Here is a 17,685-nt window from a genome sequence, read left to right as displayed (position 1 = left end):
GATATTTTGACAACTGCAGAGGGGTTTAGGCAAAATAAGACCCATCGCTGCACACAGTAATTGGCATATTTTCTGTATAAAAAGTAATCATTTCAAACTGCGAATACGTGCACAGATCCAGAATTTGGTTCCAAAATATGGCTCAAGGGTCAAATTTGGGATGTTTGGGATATTTTGAAAACTGCAGGGGTGTTTGGTGAAAATTTGACCAATCGACGCTATCAGTAATGGGCATATTTTCGGTATAAAAAGTCGCAATTTCAAACTGCGAATATGTGCAGAGAGCCAGAATTTTGCTCCAAATTATTGCTCAAGCGTCGAATTTGGGATGTTTGGGATTCTTTGGAAACTGCAGGGGGCGTTTGGGCCAAATGTGACCCATCGCTGCTCTCAGTAATTAATATATTTTCAGTATAAAAATCGTAATTTCAAACTGTGATTACGTACAGAGAGCCAGAATTTGGCTCCAAAATGTGGCTCAAGCGTCATATTTAGGATGTTTGTGATATTTTAAAAACTGCAGGGAGTGTTTGGGCAAAATGTGATCCATCGCAGCTTTCAGTAATTGGCATATTTTCGTTATAAAAAGACGTAATTTCAAACTGGGAATACGTGCAGAGAGAAAGATTTTGACTCCAAAATATGGCTCAAGCGTCGAATTTGGGATATTTGGGATTCTTTTAAACCGCAGAGAGGGTTCGGGCAAAATGTGATCCATCGCCGCTTTCAGTAATTGGCATATTTTCGATATAAAAGGTCGTAATTTCAAATTGCGAATACATGCAGAGAGCCAGAATTTGGCACCAAAATATGGCTCAAGAGTCGAGTTTTGGATGTTTGGGATATTTTGAGAATTGCAGGGGGTTTGGGCAAATTGTGACCCATCGTCGCTCTCAATAATTGGCATATTTTCGGTACAAAAATTCGTAATTTCAATCAGCGAATACGTGCAGAGAGCCAGAATTTGGCTCCAAAATATGGCTCAAGGGTCGAATTTGAGATGTTTATGATATTTTAAACACTGCGGAGGGGGGGGGGCAAAATGTGACCCTTCGCCGCTATCAGTAATTGGCCTATTTTCGGTATAAAATATCGTAATTTCAAACTACAAATACGTGCAGAGAGCCAGAATTTGGCTCCAAAATATGGCTCAAGCGTCGAATTTGGGATGTTTGGGATATTTTGAAAACTTCAGGCAATTGTATGGTCAAAATGTGACCCTTCGCCGCTCTTAGTAATTGGCATATTTTCGGTATAAAAATACGTAACTTCAAATTGAGAATACGTGCAGAGAGCTAGAATTTGACTCCAAAATATGGCTCAAGCTTCCATTTTGGGATGTTTGGGATATTTTTAAAACTGCAGGGAAGGGTTTGGGCAAAATGTGACCCATCACTGCTCTCAGTAAATGGCATATTTTCGGTATAAAATATAGTAATTTCAAACTGCGAATACGTGCAGAGAGCCAGAATTTGGCCCCAAAATATGGCTCAAGCTTCGAATTTTGGATGTTTTGGATATTTTGAAAACTGCATGTGGATTTTGGGCAAAATGTGACCCATCGCAGCTCTCAGTAATTGGCATATTTTCGGTATAAAAAGTAACTTCAAACTTCAAATACGTGTAGAGAACCAGAACTTTTCTCCAAAATATGCCTCAAGCGTAGAATTTGGGATGTGTGGGATATTTTGAGAACTGCAGGGAGGGTTTGGGCAAAATGTGATCCATCGCCGCTTTCAGTAATTGGCATATTGTCGTATAAAAATTCGTAATTTTAAACTGCGAATACGTGCAGAGAGCCAGAATTTGGCTCCAAAAATATGGCTCAAAGGTAGAATTTAGGATGTTTTTGATATTTTGACAACTGCAGAGGGGTTTAGGCAAAATAAGACCCATCGCTGCACACAGTAATTGGCATGTTTTCTGTATAAAAAGTAATCATTTCAAACTGCGAATACGTGCAGAGAGCCAGAATTTGGCTCCAAAATATGGCTCAAGCGTCGAATTTGGGATATTTGGGATACTTTGGAAACTGCATGGGATATTTGTTCAAAATGTGACCCATCGCCGCTCTCAGTAATTAACATATTTTTGGTATAAAAAGTCGTAATTTCAAACTGCGAATACGTGCAGAGAGTCAGAATTTGCTCCAAAATATGGCTCAATCGTCGAATTTGGGATGTTTGGGATATTTTGAAAACTGCAGGAAGGGTTTGGGCAAAATGTGACCCTTCGTCGCTCTTAGTAATTGGCATATTTTCGGTATAAAAATACGTAACATCAAATTGCGAATACGTGCAGAGAGCTAGAATTTGACTCCAAAATATGGCTCAAGCTTCCAATTTGGGATGTTTGGGATACTTTTAATTCTGCAGGGGAGGTTCGGGCAAAATGTGATCCATCGCCGCTCTCAGTAATTGGCATATTTTGTAATTTCAAACTGTGAATACACGCAGAGAGCCAGAATTTGGCTCTAAAATATGGCTCAAGGGTCGATTTGGGGATGTTTTGGATACTTTGAGAATTGCAGGGGAGTTTGGGCAAAATGTGACCAATCGCCGCTCTCAGTAATTGGCATATTTTCGGTATAAAAAGTCGTAATTTCAATTTCCGAATACGTGCAGAGAGCCAGAATTTAACTCCAAAATATGGCTCAAGGGTCGAATTTGGGATGTTTGGGATATTTTGAAAACTGCAGGGGGGTTTGGGCAAAATGTGACCCATCGCTGCTCTCAGTAATTGGCATATTTTCGGTATAAAATATCGTAATTTCAAACTGCGAATACGTGCAGAGATCCAGAATTTGGCCCCAAAATATGGCTCAAGCTTCGAATTTTGGATGTTTTGGATATTTTGAAAACTGCATGTGGATTTTGGGCAAAATGTGACCCATCGCAGCTCTCAGTAATTGGCATATTTTCGGTATAAAAAGTAACTTCAATCTTCAAATACGTGTAGAGAACCAGAACTTTTCTCCAAAATATGGCTCAAGCGTAGAATTTGGGATGTTTGGGATATTTTGAGAACTGCAGGGAGGGTTTGGGCAAAATGTGATCCATCGCCGCTTTCAGTAATTGGCATATTGTCGTATAAAAATTCGTAATTTTAAACTGCGAATACGTGCAGAGAGCCAGAATTTGGCTCCAAAAATATGGCTCAAAGGTAGAATTTAGGATGTTTTTGATATTTTGACAACTGCAGAGGGGTTTAGGCAAAATAAGACCCATCGCTGCACACAGTAATTGGCATATTTTCTGTATAAAAAGTAATCATTTCAAACTGCGAATACGTGCACAGATCCAGAATTTGGTTCCAAAATATGGCTCAAGGGTCAAATTTGGGATGTTTGGGATATTTTGAAAACTGCAGGGGGGGTTTGGTGAAAATTTGACCAATCGACGCTATCAGTAATGGGCATATTTTCGGTATAAAAAGTCGCAATTTCAAACTGCGAATATGTGCAGAGAGCCAGAATTTTGCTCCAAATTATTGCTCAAGCGTCGAATTTGGGATGTTTGGGATTCTTTGGAAACTGCAGGGGGCGTTTGGGCCAAATGTGACCCATCGCTGCTCTCAGTAATTAATATATTTTCAGTATAAAAATCGTAATTTCAAACTGTGATTACGTACAGAGAGCCAGAATTTGGCTCCAAAATGTGGCTCAAGCGTCATATTTAGGATGTTTGTGATATTTTAAAAACTGCAGGGAGTGTTTGGGCAAAATGTGATCCATCGCAGCTTTCAGTAATTGGCATATTTTCGTTATAAAAAGACGTAATTTCAAACTGGGAATACGTGCAGAGAGAAAGATTTTGACTCCAAAATATGGCTCAAGCGTCGAATTTGGGATATTTGGGATTCTTTTAAACCGCAGAGAGGGTTCGGGCAAAATGTGATCCATCGCCGCTTTCAGTAATTGGCATATTTTCGATATAAAAGGTCGTAATTTCAAATTGCGAATACATGCAGAGAGCCAGAATTTGGCACCAAAATATGGCTCAAGAGTCGAGTTTTGGATGTTTGGGATATTTTGAGAATTGCAGGGGGTTTGGGCAAATTGTGACCCATCGTCGCTCTCAATAATTGGCATATTTTCGGTACAAAAATTCGTAATTTCAATCAGCGAATACGTGCAGAGAGCCAGAATTTGGCTCCAAAATATGGCTCAAGGGTCGAATTTGAGATGTTTATGATATTTTAAACACTGCGGAGGGGGGGGGCAAAATGTGACCCTTCGCCGCTATCAGTAATTGGCCTATTTTCGGTATAAAATATCGTAATTTCAAACTGCAAATACGTGCAGAGAGCCAGAATTTGGCTCCAAAATATGGCTCAAGCGTCGAATTTGGGATGTTTGGGATATTTTGAAAACTTCAGGCAATTGTATGGTCAAAATGTGACCCTTCGCCGCTCTTAGTAATTGGCATATTTTCGGTATAAAAATACGTAACTTCAAATTGAGAATACGTGCAGAGAGCTAGAATTTGACTCCAAAATATGGCTCAAGCTTCCATTTTGGGATGTTTGGGATATTTTTAAAACTGCAGGGAAGGGTTTGGGCAAAATATGACCCATCACTGCTCTCAGTAAATGGCATATTTTCGGTATAAAATATAGTAATTTCAAACTGCGAATACGTGCAGAGAGCCAGAATTTGGCCCCAAAATATGGCTCAAGCTTCGAATTTTGGATGTTTTGGATATTTTGAAAACTGCATGTGGATTTTGGGCAAAATGTGACCCATCGCAGCTCTCAGTAATTGGCATATTTTCGGTATAAAAAGTAACTTCAAACTTCAAATACGTGTAGAGAACCAGAACTTTTCTCCAAAATATGGCTCAAGCGTAGAATTTGGGATGTGTGGGATATTTTGAGAACTGCAGGGAGGGTTTGGGCAAAATGTGATCCATCGCCGCTTTCAGTAATTGGCATATTGTCGTATAAAAATTCGTAATTTTAAACTGCGAATACGTGCAGAGAGCCAGAATTTGGCTCCAAAAATATGGCTCAAAGGTAGAATTTAGGATGTTTTTGATATTTTGACAACTGCAGAGGGGTTTAGGCAAAATAAGACCCATCGCTGCACACAGTAATTGGCATATTTTCTGTATAAAAAGTAGTCATTTCAAACTGCGAATACGTGCACAGATCCAGAATTTGGTTCCAAAATATGGCTCAAGGGTCAAATTTGGGATGTTTGGGATATTTTGAAAACTGCAGGGGGGGTTTGGTGAAAATTTGACCAATCGACGCTATCAGTAAGGGGCATATTTTCGGTATAAAAAGTCGCAATTTCAAACTGCGAATATGTGCAGAGAGCCAGAATTTTGCTCCAAATTATTGCTCAAGCGTCGAATTTGGGATGTTTGGGATTCTTTGGAAACTGCAGGGGGGGTTTGGGCCAAATGTGACCCATCGCTGCTCTCAGTAATTAATATATTTTCAGTATAAAAATCGCAATTTCAAACTGTGATTACGTACAGAGAGCCAGAATTTGGCTCCAAAATGTGGCTCAAGCGTCATATTTAGGATGTTTGTGATATTTTAAAAACTGCAGGGAGTGTTTGGGCAAAATGTGATCCATCGCAGCTTTCAGTAATTGGCATATTTTCGTTATAAAAAGACGTAATTTCAAACTGGGAATACGTGCAGAGAGAAAGATTTTGACTCCAAAATAAGGCTCAAGCGTCGAATTTGGGATATTTGGGATACTTTTAAACCGCAGAGAGGGTTCGGGCAAAATGTGATCCATCGCCGCTTTCAGTAATTGGCATATTTTCGATATAAAAGGTCGTAAATTCAAATTGCGAATACATGCAGAGAGCCAGAATTTGGCACCAAAATATGGCTCAAGAGTCGAGTTTTGGATGTTTGGGATATTTTGAGAATTGCAGGGGGTTTGGGCAAATTGTGACCCATCGTCGCTCTCAATAATTGGCATATTTTCGGTACAAAAATTAGTAATTTCAATCAGCGAATACGTGCAGAGAGCCAGAATTTGACTCCAAAATATGGCTCAAGGGTCGAATTTGAGATGTTTATGATATTTTAAACACTGCGGGGGGGGGGCAAAATGTGACCCTTCGCCGCTATCAGTAATTGGCCTATTTTCGGTATAAAATATCGTAATTTCAAACTGCAAATACGTGCAGAGAGCCAGAATTTGGCTCCAAAATATGGCTCAAGCGTCGAATTTGGGATGTTTGGGATATTTTGAAAACTGCAGGCAAGTGTTTGGGCAAAATGTGACCCTTCGCCGCTCTTAGTAATTGGCATATTTTCGGAATAAAAATACGTAACTTCAAATTGAGAATACGTGCAGAGAGCTAGAATTTGACTCCAAAATATGGCTCAAGCTTCCATTTTGGGATGTTTGGGATATTTTTAAAACTGCAGGGAAGGGTTTGGGCAAAATGTGACCCTTTGCCGCTCTCAGTAATTGGCATATCTTCGGTATAAAAAGTCGTTATTTCAAACTGCGAACACGTATCGACAGCCAGAATTTGCTCGAAAATAAAGCTCAAGGGTCGAATTTGGGATGTTTGGGATTTTTGAAAACTGCAGGGGGGTTTGGGCAAAATGTGACCCATCGCTGCTCTCAGTAATTGGCATATTTTCGGTATAAAATATCGTAATTTCAAACTGCGAATACGTGCAGAGAGCCAGAATTTGGCCCCAAAATATGGCTCAAGCTTCGAATTTTGGATGTTATGGATATTTTGAAAACTGCATGTGGATTTTGGGCAAAATGTGACCCATCGCAGCTCTCAGTAATTGGCATATTTTCGGTATAAAAAGTAACTTCAAACTTCAAATACGTGTAGAGAACCAGAACTTTTCTCCAAAATATGGCTCAAGCGTCGAATTTGGGATGTTTGGGATATTTTGAGAACTGCAGGGAGGGTTTGGGCAAAATGTGATCCATCGCCGCTTTCAGTAATTGGCATATTGTCGTATAAAAATTCGTAATTTTAAACTGCGAATACGTGCACAGATCCAGAATTTGGTTCCAAAATATGGCTCAAGGGTCAAATTTGGGATGTTTGGGATATTTTGAAAACTGCAGGGGGGGGTTTGGTGAAAATTTGACCAATCGACGCTATCAGTAATGGGCATATTTTCGGTATAAAAAGTCGCAATTTCAAACTGCGAATATGTGCAGAGAGCCAGAATTTTGCTCCAAATTATTGCTCAAGTGTCGAATTTGGGATGTTTGGGATTCTTTGGAAACTGCAGGGGGGGTTTGGGCCAAATGTGACCCATCGCTGCTCTCAGTAACTAATATATTTTCAGTATAAAAATCGTAATTTCAAACTGTGATTACGTACAGAGAGCCAGAATTTGGCTCCAAAATGTGGCTCAAGCGTCATATTTAGGATGTTTGTGATATTTTAAAAACTGCAGGGAGTGTTTGGGCAAAATGTGATCCATCGCAGCTTTCAGTAATTGGCATATTTTCGTTATAAAAAGACGTAATTTCAAACTGCGAATACGTGCAGAGAGAGAAATTTTGACTCCAAAATATGGCTCAAGCGTCGAATTTGGGGATTGTTTGGGATACTTTTAAACCGCAGTGAGTGTTCGGGCAAAATGTGATCCATCGCCGCTTTCAGTAATTGGCATATTTTCGATATAAAAGGTCGTAATTTCAAATTGCGAATTCATGCAGAGAGCCAGAATTTGGCACCAAAATATGGCTCAAGAGTCGAGTTTTGGATGTTTGGGATATTTTAAAAATTGCAGGGGGTTTGGGCAACTTGTGACCCATCGTCGCTCTCTGTAATTGGCATATTTTCGGTACAAAAATTCGTAATTTCAATCAGCGAATACGTGCAGAGAGCCAGAATTTGGCTCCAAAATATGGCTCAAGGGTCGAATTTGAGATGTTTATGATATTTTAAACACTGCAGTTGGGGGGCAAAATGTGACCCTTCGCCGCTATTAGTAGTTGGCCTATTTTTGGTATAAAATATCGAAAATTCAAACTGCAAATACGTGCAGAGAGCCAGAATTTGGCTCCAAAATATGGCTCAAGCGTCGAATTTGGGATGTTTGGGATATTTTGAAAACTGCAGGCAAGGGTTTGGGCAAAATGTGACCCTTCGCCGCTCTTAGTAATTGGCATATTTTCGGTATAAAAATACGTAACTTCAAATTGAGAATACGTGCAGAGAGCTAGAATTTGACTCCAAAATATGGCTCAAGCTTCCCTTTTGGGATGTTTGGGATATTTTTAAATCTGCAGTGAGGGTTCGGGCAAAATGTGATCCATCACCGCTTTCAGTAATTGGCATATTTTGTTATTTCAAACTGCGAATACACGCAGAGAGCCAGAATTTGGCTCTAAAATATGGCTGAAGGGTCGATTTTGGGATGTTTTGGATACTTTGAGAAATGCAGGGCAGTTTTGGCAAAATTTGACCCATCGCCGCTCTCAGTAATTGGCATATTTTCGGTATAAAAAGTCGTAATTTCAATCTGCGAATACGTGCAGAGAGCCAGAATTTGGATCCAAAAATATGGCTCAATGGACGAATTTGGGATGTTTTGGATATTTTGACAACTGCAGACGGGTTTAGGCAAAATAAGACCCATCGCTGCACTCAGTAATTGGCATATTTTCTGTATAAAAATTCGTCATTTCAAACTACGAATACGTGCACAGATCCAGAAGTTGGTTCCAAAATACGGCTCAAGGGTCAAATTTGGGATGTTTGGGATATTTTGAAAACTGCAGGGGGGTTTGGTGAAAATGTGACCCGTCGCCGCTATCAGTAATGGGCATATTTTCGGTATAAAAAGTCGCAATATCAAACTGCGAATATGTGCAGAGAGCCAGAATTTGGCTCCAAAATATTGCTCAAGCGTCGAATTTGGGATGTTTGGGATACTTTGGAAACTGCAGGGGGGGGGGGGGGGGTTTGGGCAAAATGTGACCCATCGCTGCTCTCAGTAATTGGCATATTTTCGGTATAAAAAGTAGTAATTTCAATCTGCGAATACGTGCAGAGAGCCAGAATTTAACTCCAAAATATGGCTCACGGGTCGAATTTGGGATGTTTGGGATATTTTGAAAACTGCAGGGAAGGGTTTTGGGCAAAATGTGACCCTTTGCCGCTCTCAGTAATTGGCATATTTTCGGTAAAAACAGTCGTAATTTCAAACTGCGAACACGTACCGAGAGCCAGAATTTGCTCGAAAATAAGGCTCAAGGGTCAAATTTGGAATGTTTCGGATATTTTGAAAACTGCAGGAAGGTTTGGGCAAAATGTGACCCATCGCCGCTCTCAGTAATTGGCATATTTTTGGTTATAAAAATTCGTTATTTCAAACTGCGGATACGTGCAGAGAGCCAGAATTTGGCTACAAAAATATGGCTCAAAGGTCGAATTTGGGATGTTTTGGATATTTTGACAACTGCAGAGGGGTTTAGGCAAAATAAGACCCATCGCTGCACTCAGTAATTGGCATATTTTCTGTATAAAAATCGTCATTTCAAACTGCGAATACGTTCACAGATCCACAATTTAGTTACAAAATAAGGCTCAAGGGTCAAATTTGGGATGTTTGGGATTTTTTGAAAACTGCAGGGGGTGGGTTTGGTGAAAATGTGACCCATCGCCGATATCAGTAATGGGCATAGTTTCGGTATAAAAAGTCGCAATTTCAAACTGCGAATATGTGCAGAGAGCCAGAATTTGGCTCCAAAATATTGCTCAAGGGTCGAATTTAGGATGTTTGGGATACTTTGGAAACTGCAGGGGGGGTATGGGCAAAATGTGACCCATCGCTGCTCTCAGTAATTAAGATATTTTCAGTATAAAAATCGTAATTTCAAACTGTGAATACGTGCAGAGAGCCAGAATTTGGCTCCAAAATGTGGCTCAAGCGTCGAATTTGGGATGTTTGTGATATTTTAAAAACGGCAGGGAGTGTTTGGGCAAAATGTGATCCATCGCAGCTTTCAGTAATTGGCATATTTTCGGTATAAAAATTCGTAATTTCAATCAGCGAATACGTGCAGAGAGGCAGAATTTGGCTCCAAAATATGGCTCAAGGGTCAAATTTGAGATGTTTATGATATTTTGAATACTGCAGGGGGGTGGGGGGGCAAAATGTGACCCTTCGCCGCTCTCAGTAATTGGCATATTTTCGGTATAAAATATCGTAATTTCAAACTGCGAATACGTGCAGAGAGCCAGAATTTGGCTCCAAAATATGGCTCAAGCGTCGAATTTGGGATGTTTGGGATATTTTGAAAACTGCAGGGAAGGGTTTGGGCAAAATGTGACCCTTCGCCGCTCTCAGTAATTGGCATATTTTCGGTATAAAAATACGTAACTTCAAATTGCGAATACGTGCAGAAAGCTAGAATTTTACTCCAAAATATTGCTCAAGCTTCCAATTTGAGATGTTTGGGATACTTTTAAATCTGCAAGGAGGGTTCGGGCAAAATGTGATCCATCGCCGCTTTCAGTAATTGGCATATTTTGTAATTTCAAACTGCGAATACACGCAGAGAGCCAGAATTTGGCCCTGAAATATGGCTTAAGGGTCGATTTTGGGATGTTTTGGATACTTTGAGAATTGCAGGGAAGTTTGGGGAAAATGTGACATATCGCCGCTCTCAGTAATTGGCATATTTTCGGTATAAAAAGTCGTAATTTCAATCTGCGAATACGTGCAGAGAGCCAGAATTTAACTCCAAAATATGGCTCAAGGGTCAAATTTGGGATGTTTGGGATATTTTGAAAACTGCAGGGAAGGGTTTGGGCAAAATGTGACTCTTTGCCGCTCTCAGTAATTGGCATATTTTCGGTATAAAAAGTCATAATTTCAACCTGCGAATACTTACCGAGAGCCAGAATTTGCTCGAAAATAAGGCTCAAGGGTCGAATTTGGGATGTTTGGGATATTTTGAAAACTATTGGGATATTTTGAAAACACCACGCCAAGTTCAGTGAACACCACGCTAAGGATAGTAAACACCACTCCAAGGATAGTGAACACCACGCCAAGTTCAGTGAACACCACGCCAAGGTTAGTGAACACCACGCCAAGACTAGTAAACACCACGCCAAGGATAGTGAACACCACGCCAAGGGTAGTGAACATGACGCCAAGGGTAGTGAACACCACGCCAAGGGTAGTAAACACCACGCCATGGGTAGTGAACACCATGCCATGGGTAGTGAACACCACGCCAAGGGCACTGAACACCACGCTATGGATAGTGAACACCACGCTAAGGGTAGTGAACACCACGCCAAGGGTAGTGAACACCACGCCAAGGGTAGTGAACACCACGCCAAGGATAGTGAACACCACGCTAAGGGTACTGAACACCACGCTAAGGGTAGTGAACACCATGCCAAGGGTAGTGAACACCATGCCAATGGTAGTGAACACTAACCGAAGCGTAGTGAACACCAAGCCAAGGGTAGTGAACACCACGCAAAGGGTAGTGAACATGACACCTAGGGTAGTGAACACCACGCCAAGGGTAGTAAACACCACGCCATGGGTAGTGAACACCATGCCATGGGTAGTGAACACCACGTAAAGGGCAGTGAACACCACGTCAAGGGTGGTGAACACCACGCCAAGGTTAGTGGACCCCACGCCAAGGGTAGTGAACATGACGTCATGGGTAGTGAACACCACGTTAAGGGTAGTGAACACCACGCCAAGGGTAGTAAACATGACGGCAAGGGTAGTGAACACCACGTCAAGGGTAGTGAAGAACATGGCAAGGGTAGTGATCACCACGCCAAGGGTAGTGAACACCACGCCATGGGTAGTGAACACCATGCCATGGGTAGTGAACACCACGGCAAGTTCAGTGAACATCACGCTAAGGGTTGTGAACACAACGCTAAGGGTAGTGAATACCACTGCAAGGGTTGTGAACACCACGCTAAGGATAGTGAATACCACGCTAAGGATAGTGAACACCACGCCAAGGATAGTGAACACCACGCCTTGGATAGTAAACACAACTCCAAGGATAGTGAACACCACGCTAAGGATAGTGAACAACACGCCTAGTTCAGTGAACACCACGCCAAGGATAGTAAACACCACTCCAAGGATAGTGAACACCACGCCAAGTTCAGTGAACACCACGCCAAGGTTAGTGAACACCACGCCAAGGATAGTGAACACCACGCTAAGGATAGTGAACACCACGCAAAGGATAGTGAACACCAAACCAAGGGTAGGGAACACCACGCCAAGGGTAGTGAACACTATGCCAAGGGTAGTGAACACCATGCCAAGGGTAGTGAACACCACGCCAAGGGTAGTGAACACCACGTGAAGGGTAGTGAACACCACTCCAAGGGTAGTGAACACCACGCAAAGGGTAGTGAACACCACGCCAAGGGTAGTAAACACCACGCTAAGGGTAGTGAACACCACGCCAAGGATAGTGAACACCACGCCAAGGGAATTGAACACCACGCCAAGGGTAGTGAACATCACGCCAAGGATAGTGAACACCACGCCAAGGGTAGTGAACACCACGCTATGGGTAGTGAACACCATGCCAAGGGTAGTGAACACCATGCCAATGGTAGTGAACACTAAGTGAAGGGTAGTGAACACCAAGCTAAGGGTAGTGAACACCACGCAAAGGGTAGTGAACACCACGCAAAGGGTAGTGAACACCACGCCAAGGGTAGTGAACACTATGCCAAGGGTAGTGAACACCATGCCAAGGGTAGTGAACACCACGCCAAGGGTAGTGAACACCACGTGAAGGGTAGTGAACACCACTCCAAGGGTAGTGAACACCACGCAAAGGGTAGTGAACACCACGCCAAGGGTATTGAACACCACGCTAAGGGTAGTGAACACCACGCCAAGGATAGTGAACACCACGCCAAGGGAATTGAACACCACGCCAAGGGTAGTGAACATCACGCCAAGGATAGTGAACACCACGCCAAGGGTAGTGAACACCACGCTATGGGTAGTGAACACCATGCCAAGGGTAGTGAACACCATGCCAATGGTAGTGAACACTAAGTGAAGGGTAGTGAACACCAAGCCAAGGGTAGTGAACACCACGCAAAGGGTAGTGAACATGACGCCAAGGGTAGTGAACACCATGCTAAGGGTAGGGAACACCACGCCAAGGGTAGTGAAACACCACGCATAGGGTAGTGAACACCACGCCAAGGATAGTGAACACTATGCCAAGGGTAGTGAACCACCATGACAAGGGTAGTAAACACCACGTCCAGGGTAGTGAACACCACGTGAAGGGTAGTGAACACCACTCCAAGGGTAGTGAACATCACGCCTAGCGTAGTGAACACCAGGCCAAGGGTAGTGAACACCACGCAAAGGGTAGTGAACACCACGCCAAGGATAGTGAACACCACGTTAAGGATATTGAACACCACGCTAAGGGTAGTGAACACCATGCCAAGGGTAGTGAACAACATGCCAAAGGTAGTGAACACTAAGTGAAGGGTAGTGAACACCAAGCCAAGGGTAGTGAACACCACGCAAAGGGTAGTGAACATGACGCCTAGGGTAGTGAACACCACGCCAAGGGTAGTAAACACCACGCCGTGGGTAGCGAACACCATGCCATGGGTGGTGAAACACCACGCCAAGGGCAGTGAACACCACGCCAAGGGTGGTGAACACCACGCAAAGGTTAGTGAACCCCACGCCAAGGGTAGTGAACATGACGTCATGGGTAGTGAACACCACGTTAAGGGTAGTGAACACCACGCCAAGAGTAGTGAACACCACGTTAAGGGTAGTGAACACCACGCCAAGGGTAGTAAACATGACGGCAAGGGTCGTGAACACCACGTCAAGGGTAGTGAAGAACATGCCAAGGGTAGTGATCACCACACCAATGGTAGTGAACACCACGCCATGGGTAGTGAACACCATGCCATGGGTAGTGAACACCACGGCAAGTTTAGTGAACATCACGCTAAGGGTAGTGAACACCACGCCAAGGGTAGTGAATACCACGGCAAGGGTTGTGAACACCACGTTAAGGATAGTGAACACCACGCTAAGGATAGCGAACACCACGCCAAGGATAGTGAATACCACGCCTTGGATAGTAAACACAACTCCAAGGATAGTGAACACCACGCTAAGGATAGTGAACACCACGCCAAGGGTAGTAAACACCACGCCATGGGTAGTGAACACCATGCCATGGGTAGTGAACACCACGCCAAAGGCAGTGAACACCACGCCAAGAATGGTGAACACCACGCCAAGGTTAGTGAACCCCACGCCAAGGGTAGTGAACATGACGTCATGGGTAGTGAACACCACGTTAAGGGTTGTGAACACCACGCCAAGAGTAGTGAACACCACGTTAAGGGTAGTGAACACCACGCCAAGGGTAGTAAACATGACGGCAAGGGTAGTGAACACCACGTCAAGGGTAGTGAAGAGTAGTAGGGATGGCAACGAACAGACGATTTTTTTTGGGGGGGGGGGGGGAAATCGTCTGTGTGAGCCATGGTTTTCAGGGGTTTCAGGTCAAAAATCGTCTGTGTGTGCCATGGTTTTTCAGGTTCCAATATCGTCTGTGTGAGCCATGGTTTTCAGGTTCCAATATCCCGCGTGTGAGCCAGGGTTTTCAGGTAAATTTTGTCAGTCACAGATTTTAGAAGTTTGTTAAAGTTCTTATGATGAAAATAATGTCATACGAGTTTTGTTAAAGTTCTTATGGGAGAAATTCAAAATCGTGTTTATGATCCAGGGTTTTCAGGTAAATTTTGTCAGTCACATATTTTAGAAGTTGTTAAAGTTCTTATAATGAAAATAATATCATACGAGTTTGTTGAGAGTTCTTATGATGAAAATAATGTCATACGAGTTTGTTAAGAGTTCTTATGAAAATAATGTTATACGAGTTTTGTTAAGAGTTCTTATGGGATTCTTACTTAGAAACTAGTATATTGCTATATATCTGAATCATTTCACGGCCTTCCCCTGCATCTCCCGCTCATACCTCACACCCCCTCCCTCCCCCCCTTACCTCACAATCTGTGGCCCACCTGTGTTTACCTTACGGTCCCAGTCAGACGCGGCCTTCAGGTTACCTCTTATCTTATCTTATCTTATCTTCTCCATAATCTCTCTCTCTCTCTCTCTCTCTCTCTCTCTCTCTCTCTCTCTCTCTCTCTCTCTCTCTCTCTCTCTCTCTCTCTCTCTCTCTCTCTCTCTCTCTCTCTCTCTGTCTCTCTCTCTCTCTCTCTCTCTCTCCTCTCTCTCTCTCTCTCTCTCTCTCTCTCTCTCTCTCTCTCTCTCTCTCTCTCTCTCTCTCTCCTCTCTCTCTCTCTCTCTCTCTCTCTCTGTCTCTCTCTCTCTGTCTCTCTCTCTCTCTCTCTCTCCTCTCTCTCTCTCTCTCTCTCTCTCTCTCTCTCTCTCTCTCTCTCTCTCTCTCTCTCTCTCTCTCTCTCTCTCTCTCTGTCTCTCTGTCTCTCTCTCTCTCTCTCTCCTCTCTCTCTCTCTCTCTCTCTCCTCTCTCTCTCTCTCTCTCTCTCTCTCTCTCTCTCTCTCTCTCTCTCTCTCTCTCTCTCTCTCTCTCTTCTCATTTTCCTTACAGCTATTTTCAGAGTTTCAAATAATCATAGAAGTTTATTTATATGTTTATGACCGAATTTGTAAAAAGACCATTTTCAGAGAATATTGTCTTAGATGTTTTGTTAAGGAAAACAGACAACTTAGCCATAACATTTAGTTTTATATCCATTTACGGCTATTTCACCTGTAAAGACCAAAATTGAACAGAGCCAAGTTATAGACAGAATTTCGTCAGAGAGCATTTTTATACCTAAAAATGAACAGAGTCGACTTTGTGAGCAAAATTAGTCAGAGACAGTTTTAAGCTCATATTTCATCAGAGTCCAATTATCAACAGAAATTCGCCAGAGTCCAGTTTGCTAGCAAAATTAGTCAGAGACAGTTTTAAGCTCAAATTTCAAAGAGTCCATTTTATACCCAATTTTCGTCAGAGTCCAGTTTATGCTCAAATTCGCCAGAGTCTACTTTGAGAGCAAAATTCATCAGAGTCCAGTTCTTGATCGAAATTAATCAGAGTCCAATTGAAGACCCAAATTTGACAGAGACCACATTCTCGCTACTAGCAGTCCAATCCCCCATGAAATTTTAAACAGTCATATTTCAGGTCGTAGTAAATAAGATCAAGTCAGTTACTGAGCTCCAGCTCTCGTCCCCACCCTACTCCACCCTCAAGTCTTTGTTAATATCCCCTGAAATGAATTCCCCTGAAATTTTTACCCTCTGTATTTCAGGCACCGTAAATAAGATCAAAACAGTTAACAAGCTCCAGCTTTCGTCCCCACCTTAGTTCTCTCTCGTATCTTTGTAAATAACCCATCAATTTCCCTGAAATTTTTTCCCTCTGTATTTCAGACATAGTAAATATGATGTAAACAATTATAAAACTCTAGCTCTTGTCCTCTGTCCATGTTCACTCCTGTAAATTCATTACTATCAGTCCAAATCCCCCTGAGATTTAAACACCCAACAACATTTTCAGACATAGTAAATAAAAACCAGTTCAGTTATCAAGTTTCAACTCTTGTCCCCCAGCTTAGTTCATTTTGTACAAGTTCTTTATTTTCCAACTAAATCACCCTGAGATTAAGATCACCTTATTTCTAACGTAGTAAAATTAATCTGGACATAAGCCAAGCTCCATTTCCTCTGTCTTAGATCATCGAACATAAATATATCCGATCAAGTCCCTCTCCAACCTAACTCTTTATCAGAGTAGTCACAAAACCCCAACCTGTGTAATTATCTTTCATCCCCAACGTATCCAAACCTTCAATAATCATCTTACTGTATTTGCATATTTTCTCTATATTCAGCTGTGCTCTTCACATTTTTTCCATGTTTTCTGTGTTCATTCCATGTTCTACAAATGTTCACCGTATGCTCAGTTCAAATTTTTTCTACCATTTTCCCCGTATGTTCATTATGTTCTTTGTCGTGTTTTCATGTACATCATATGTTCTCTGTATAACTTTTATACTCAATATTCATGTTCTCAATGTTCTTAGCTTGTTCTTCACATGTTTAGTGTTCATTCTTGTATTCCCTATGTTCCTTATCATGTCTTCATATTCTCTATAAGTTCATATTCCCTGCATGTTCACTCTATTCATCAACTTTTTCTTACATGTTTTCTGTGTTCACCGTATGTTCACTGTGTTCATTCCCCTACTTAACCTCAATTTTTTTATGTTCTTTGTTTCTTTAAACTAATTTGTTTCCTCCATTCACTAACTAGTTCTTTGTCAAATAATATTATACTGCAATACAGTTCCCTCAACAATTTTAGTCACCAAGTTTTTATTTGCAAAACTATGTCAAAGTAATTCTCGTAGTCAACTTAATAGTTCTACCATCCCCGTTCTTAACAAATCTACACTTTATTCAGTTCCAAATTTACAAAGACAAACCTTTCTTGAAACTTATTAACTAAAAATCTTTCGTCAAAAATCAATCAAATTTCGTTAAAAATCAGTTCCAAATTTACAAAGACAAACCTTTCTTGTAACTTCTTAACTAAAAAATCTTTCGCCAATCAACTAAAACATAGTCACTTTCCTCATTTCTCAACTAAACTTATTATCCAATCAACCAAAAAATAGTCAAAGGAATCTT

Source organism: Procambarus clarkii, chromosome 20 (assembly GCF_040958095.1).
Source record: "Procambarus clarkii isolate CNS0578487 chromosome 20, FALCON_Pclarkii_2.0, whole genome shotgun sequence".
Lineage (NCBI taxonomy): Eukaryota > Metazoa > Arthropoda > Malacostraca > Decapoda > Cambaridae > Procambarus > Procambarus clarkii.
The sequence above is the reverse complement of the archived record's forward strand: the minus strand, read 5'-3'. Positions refer to the sequence as shown.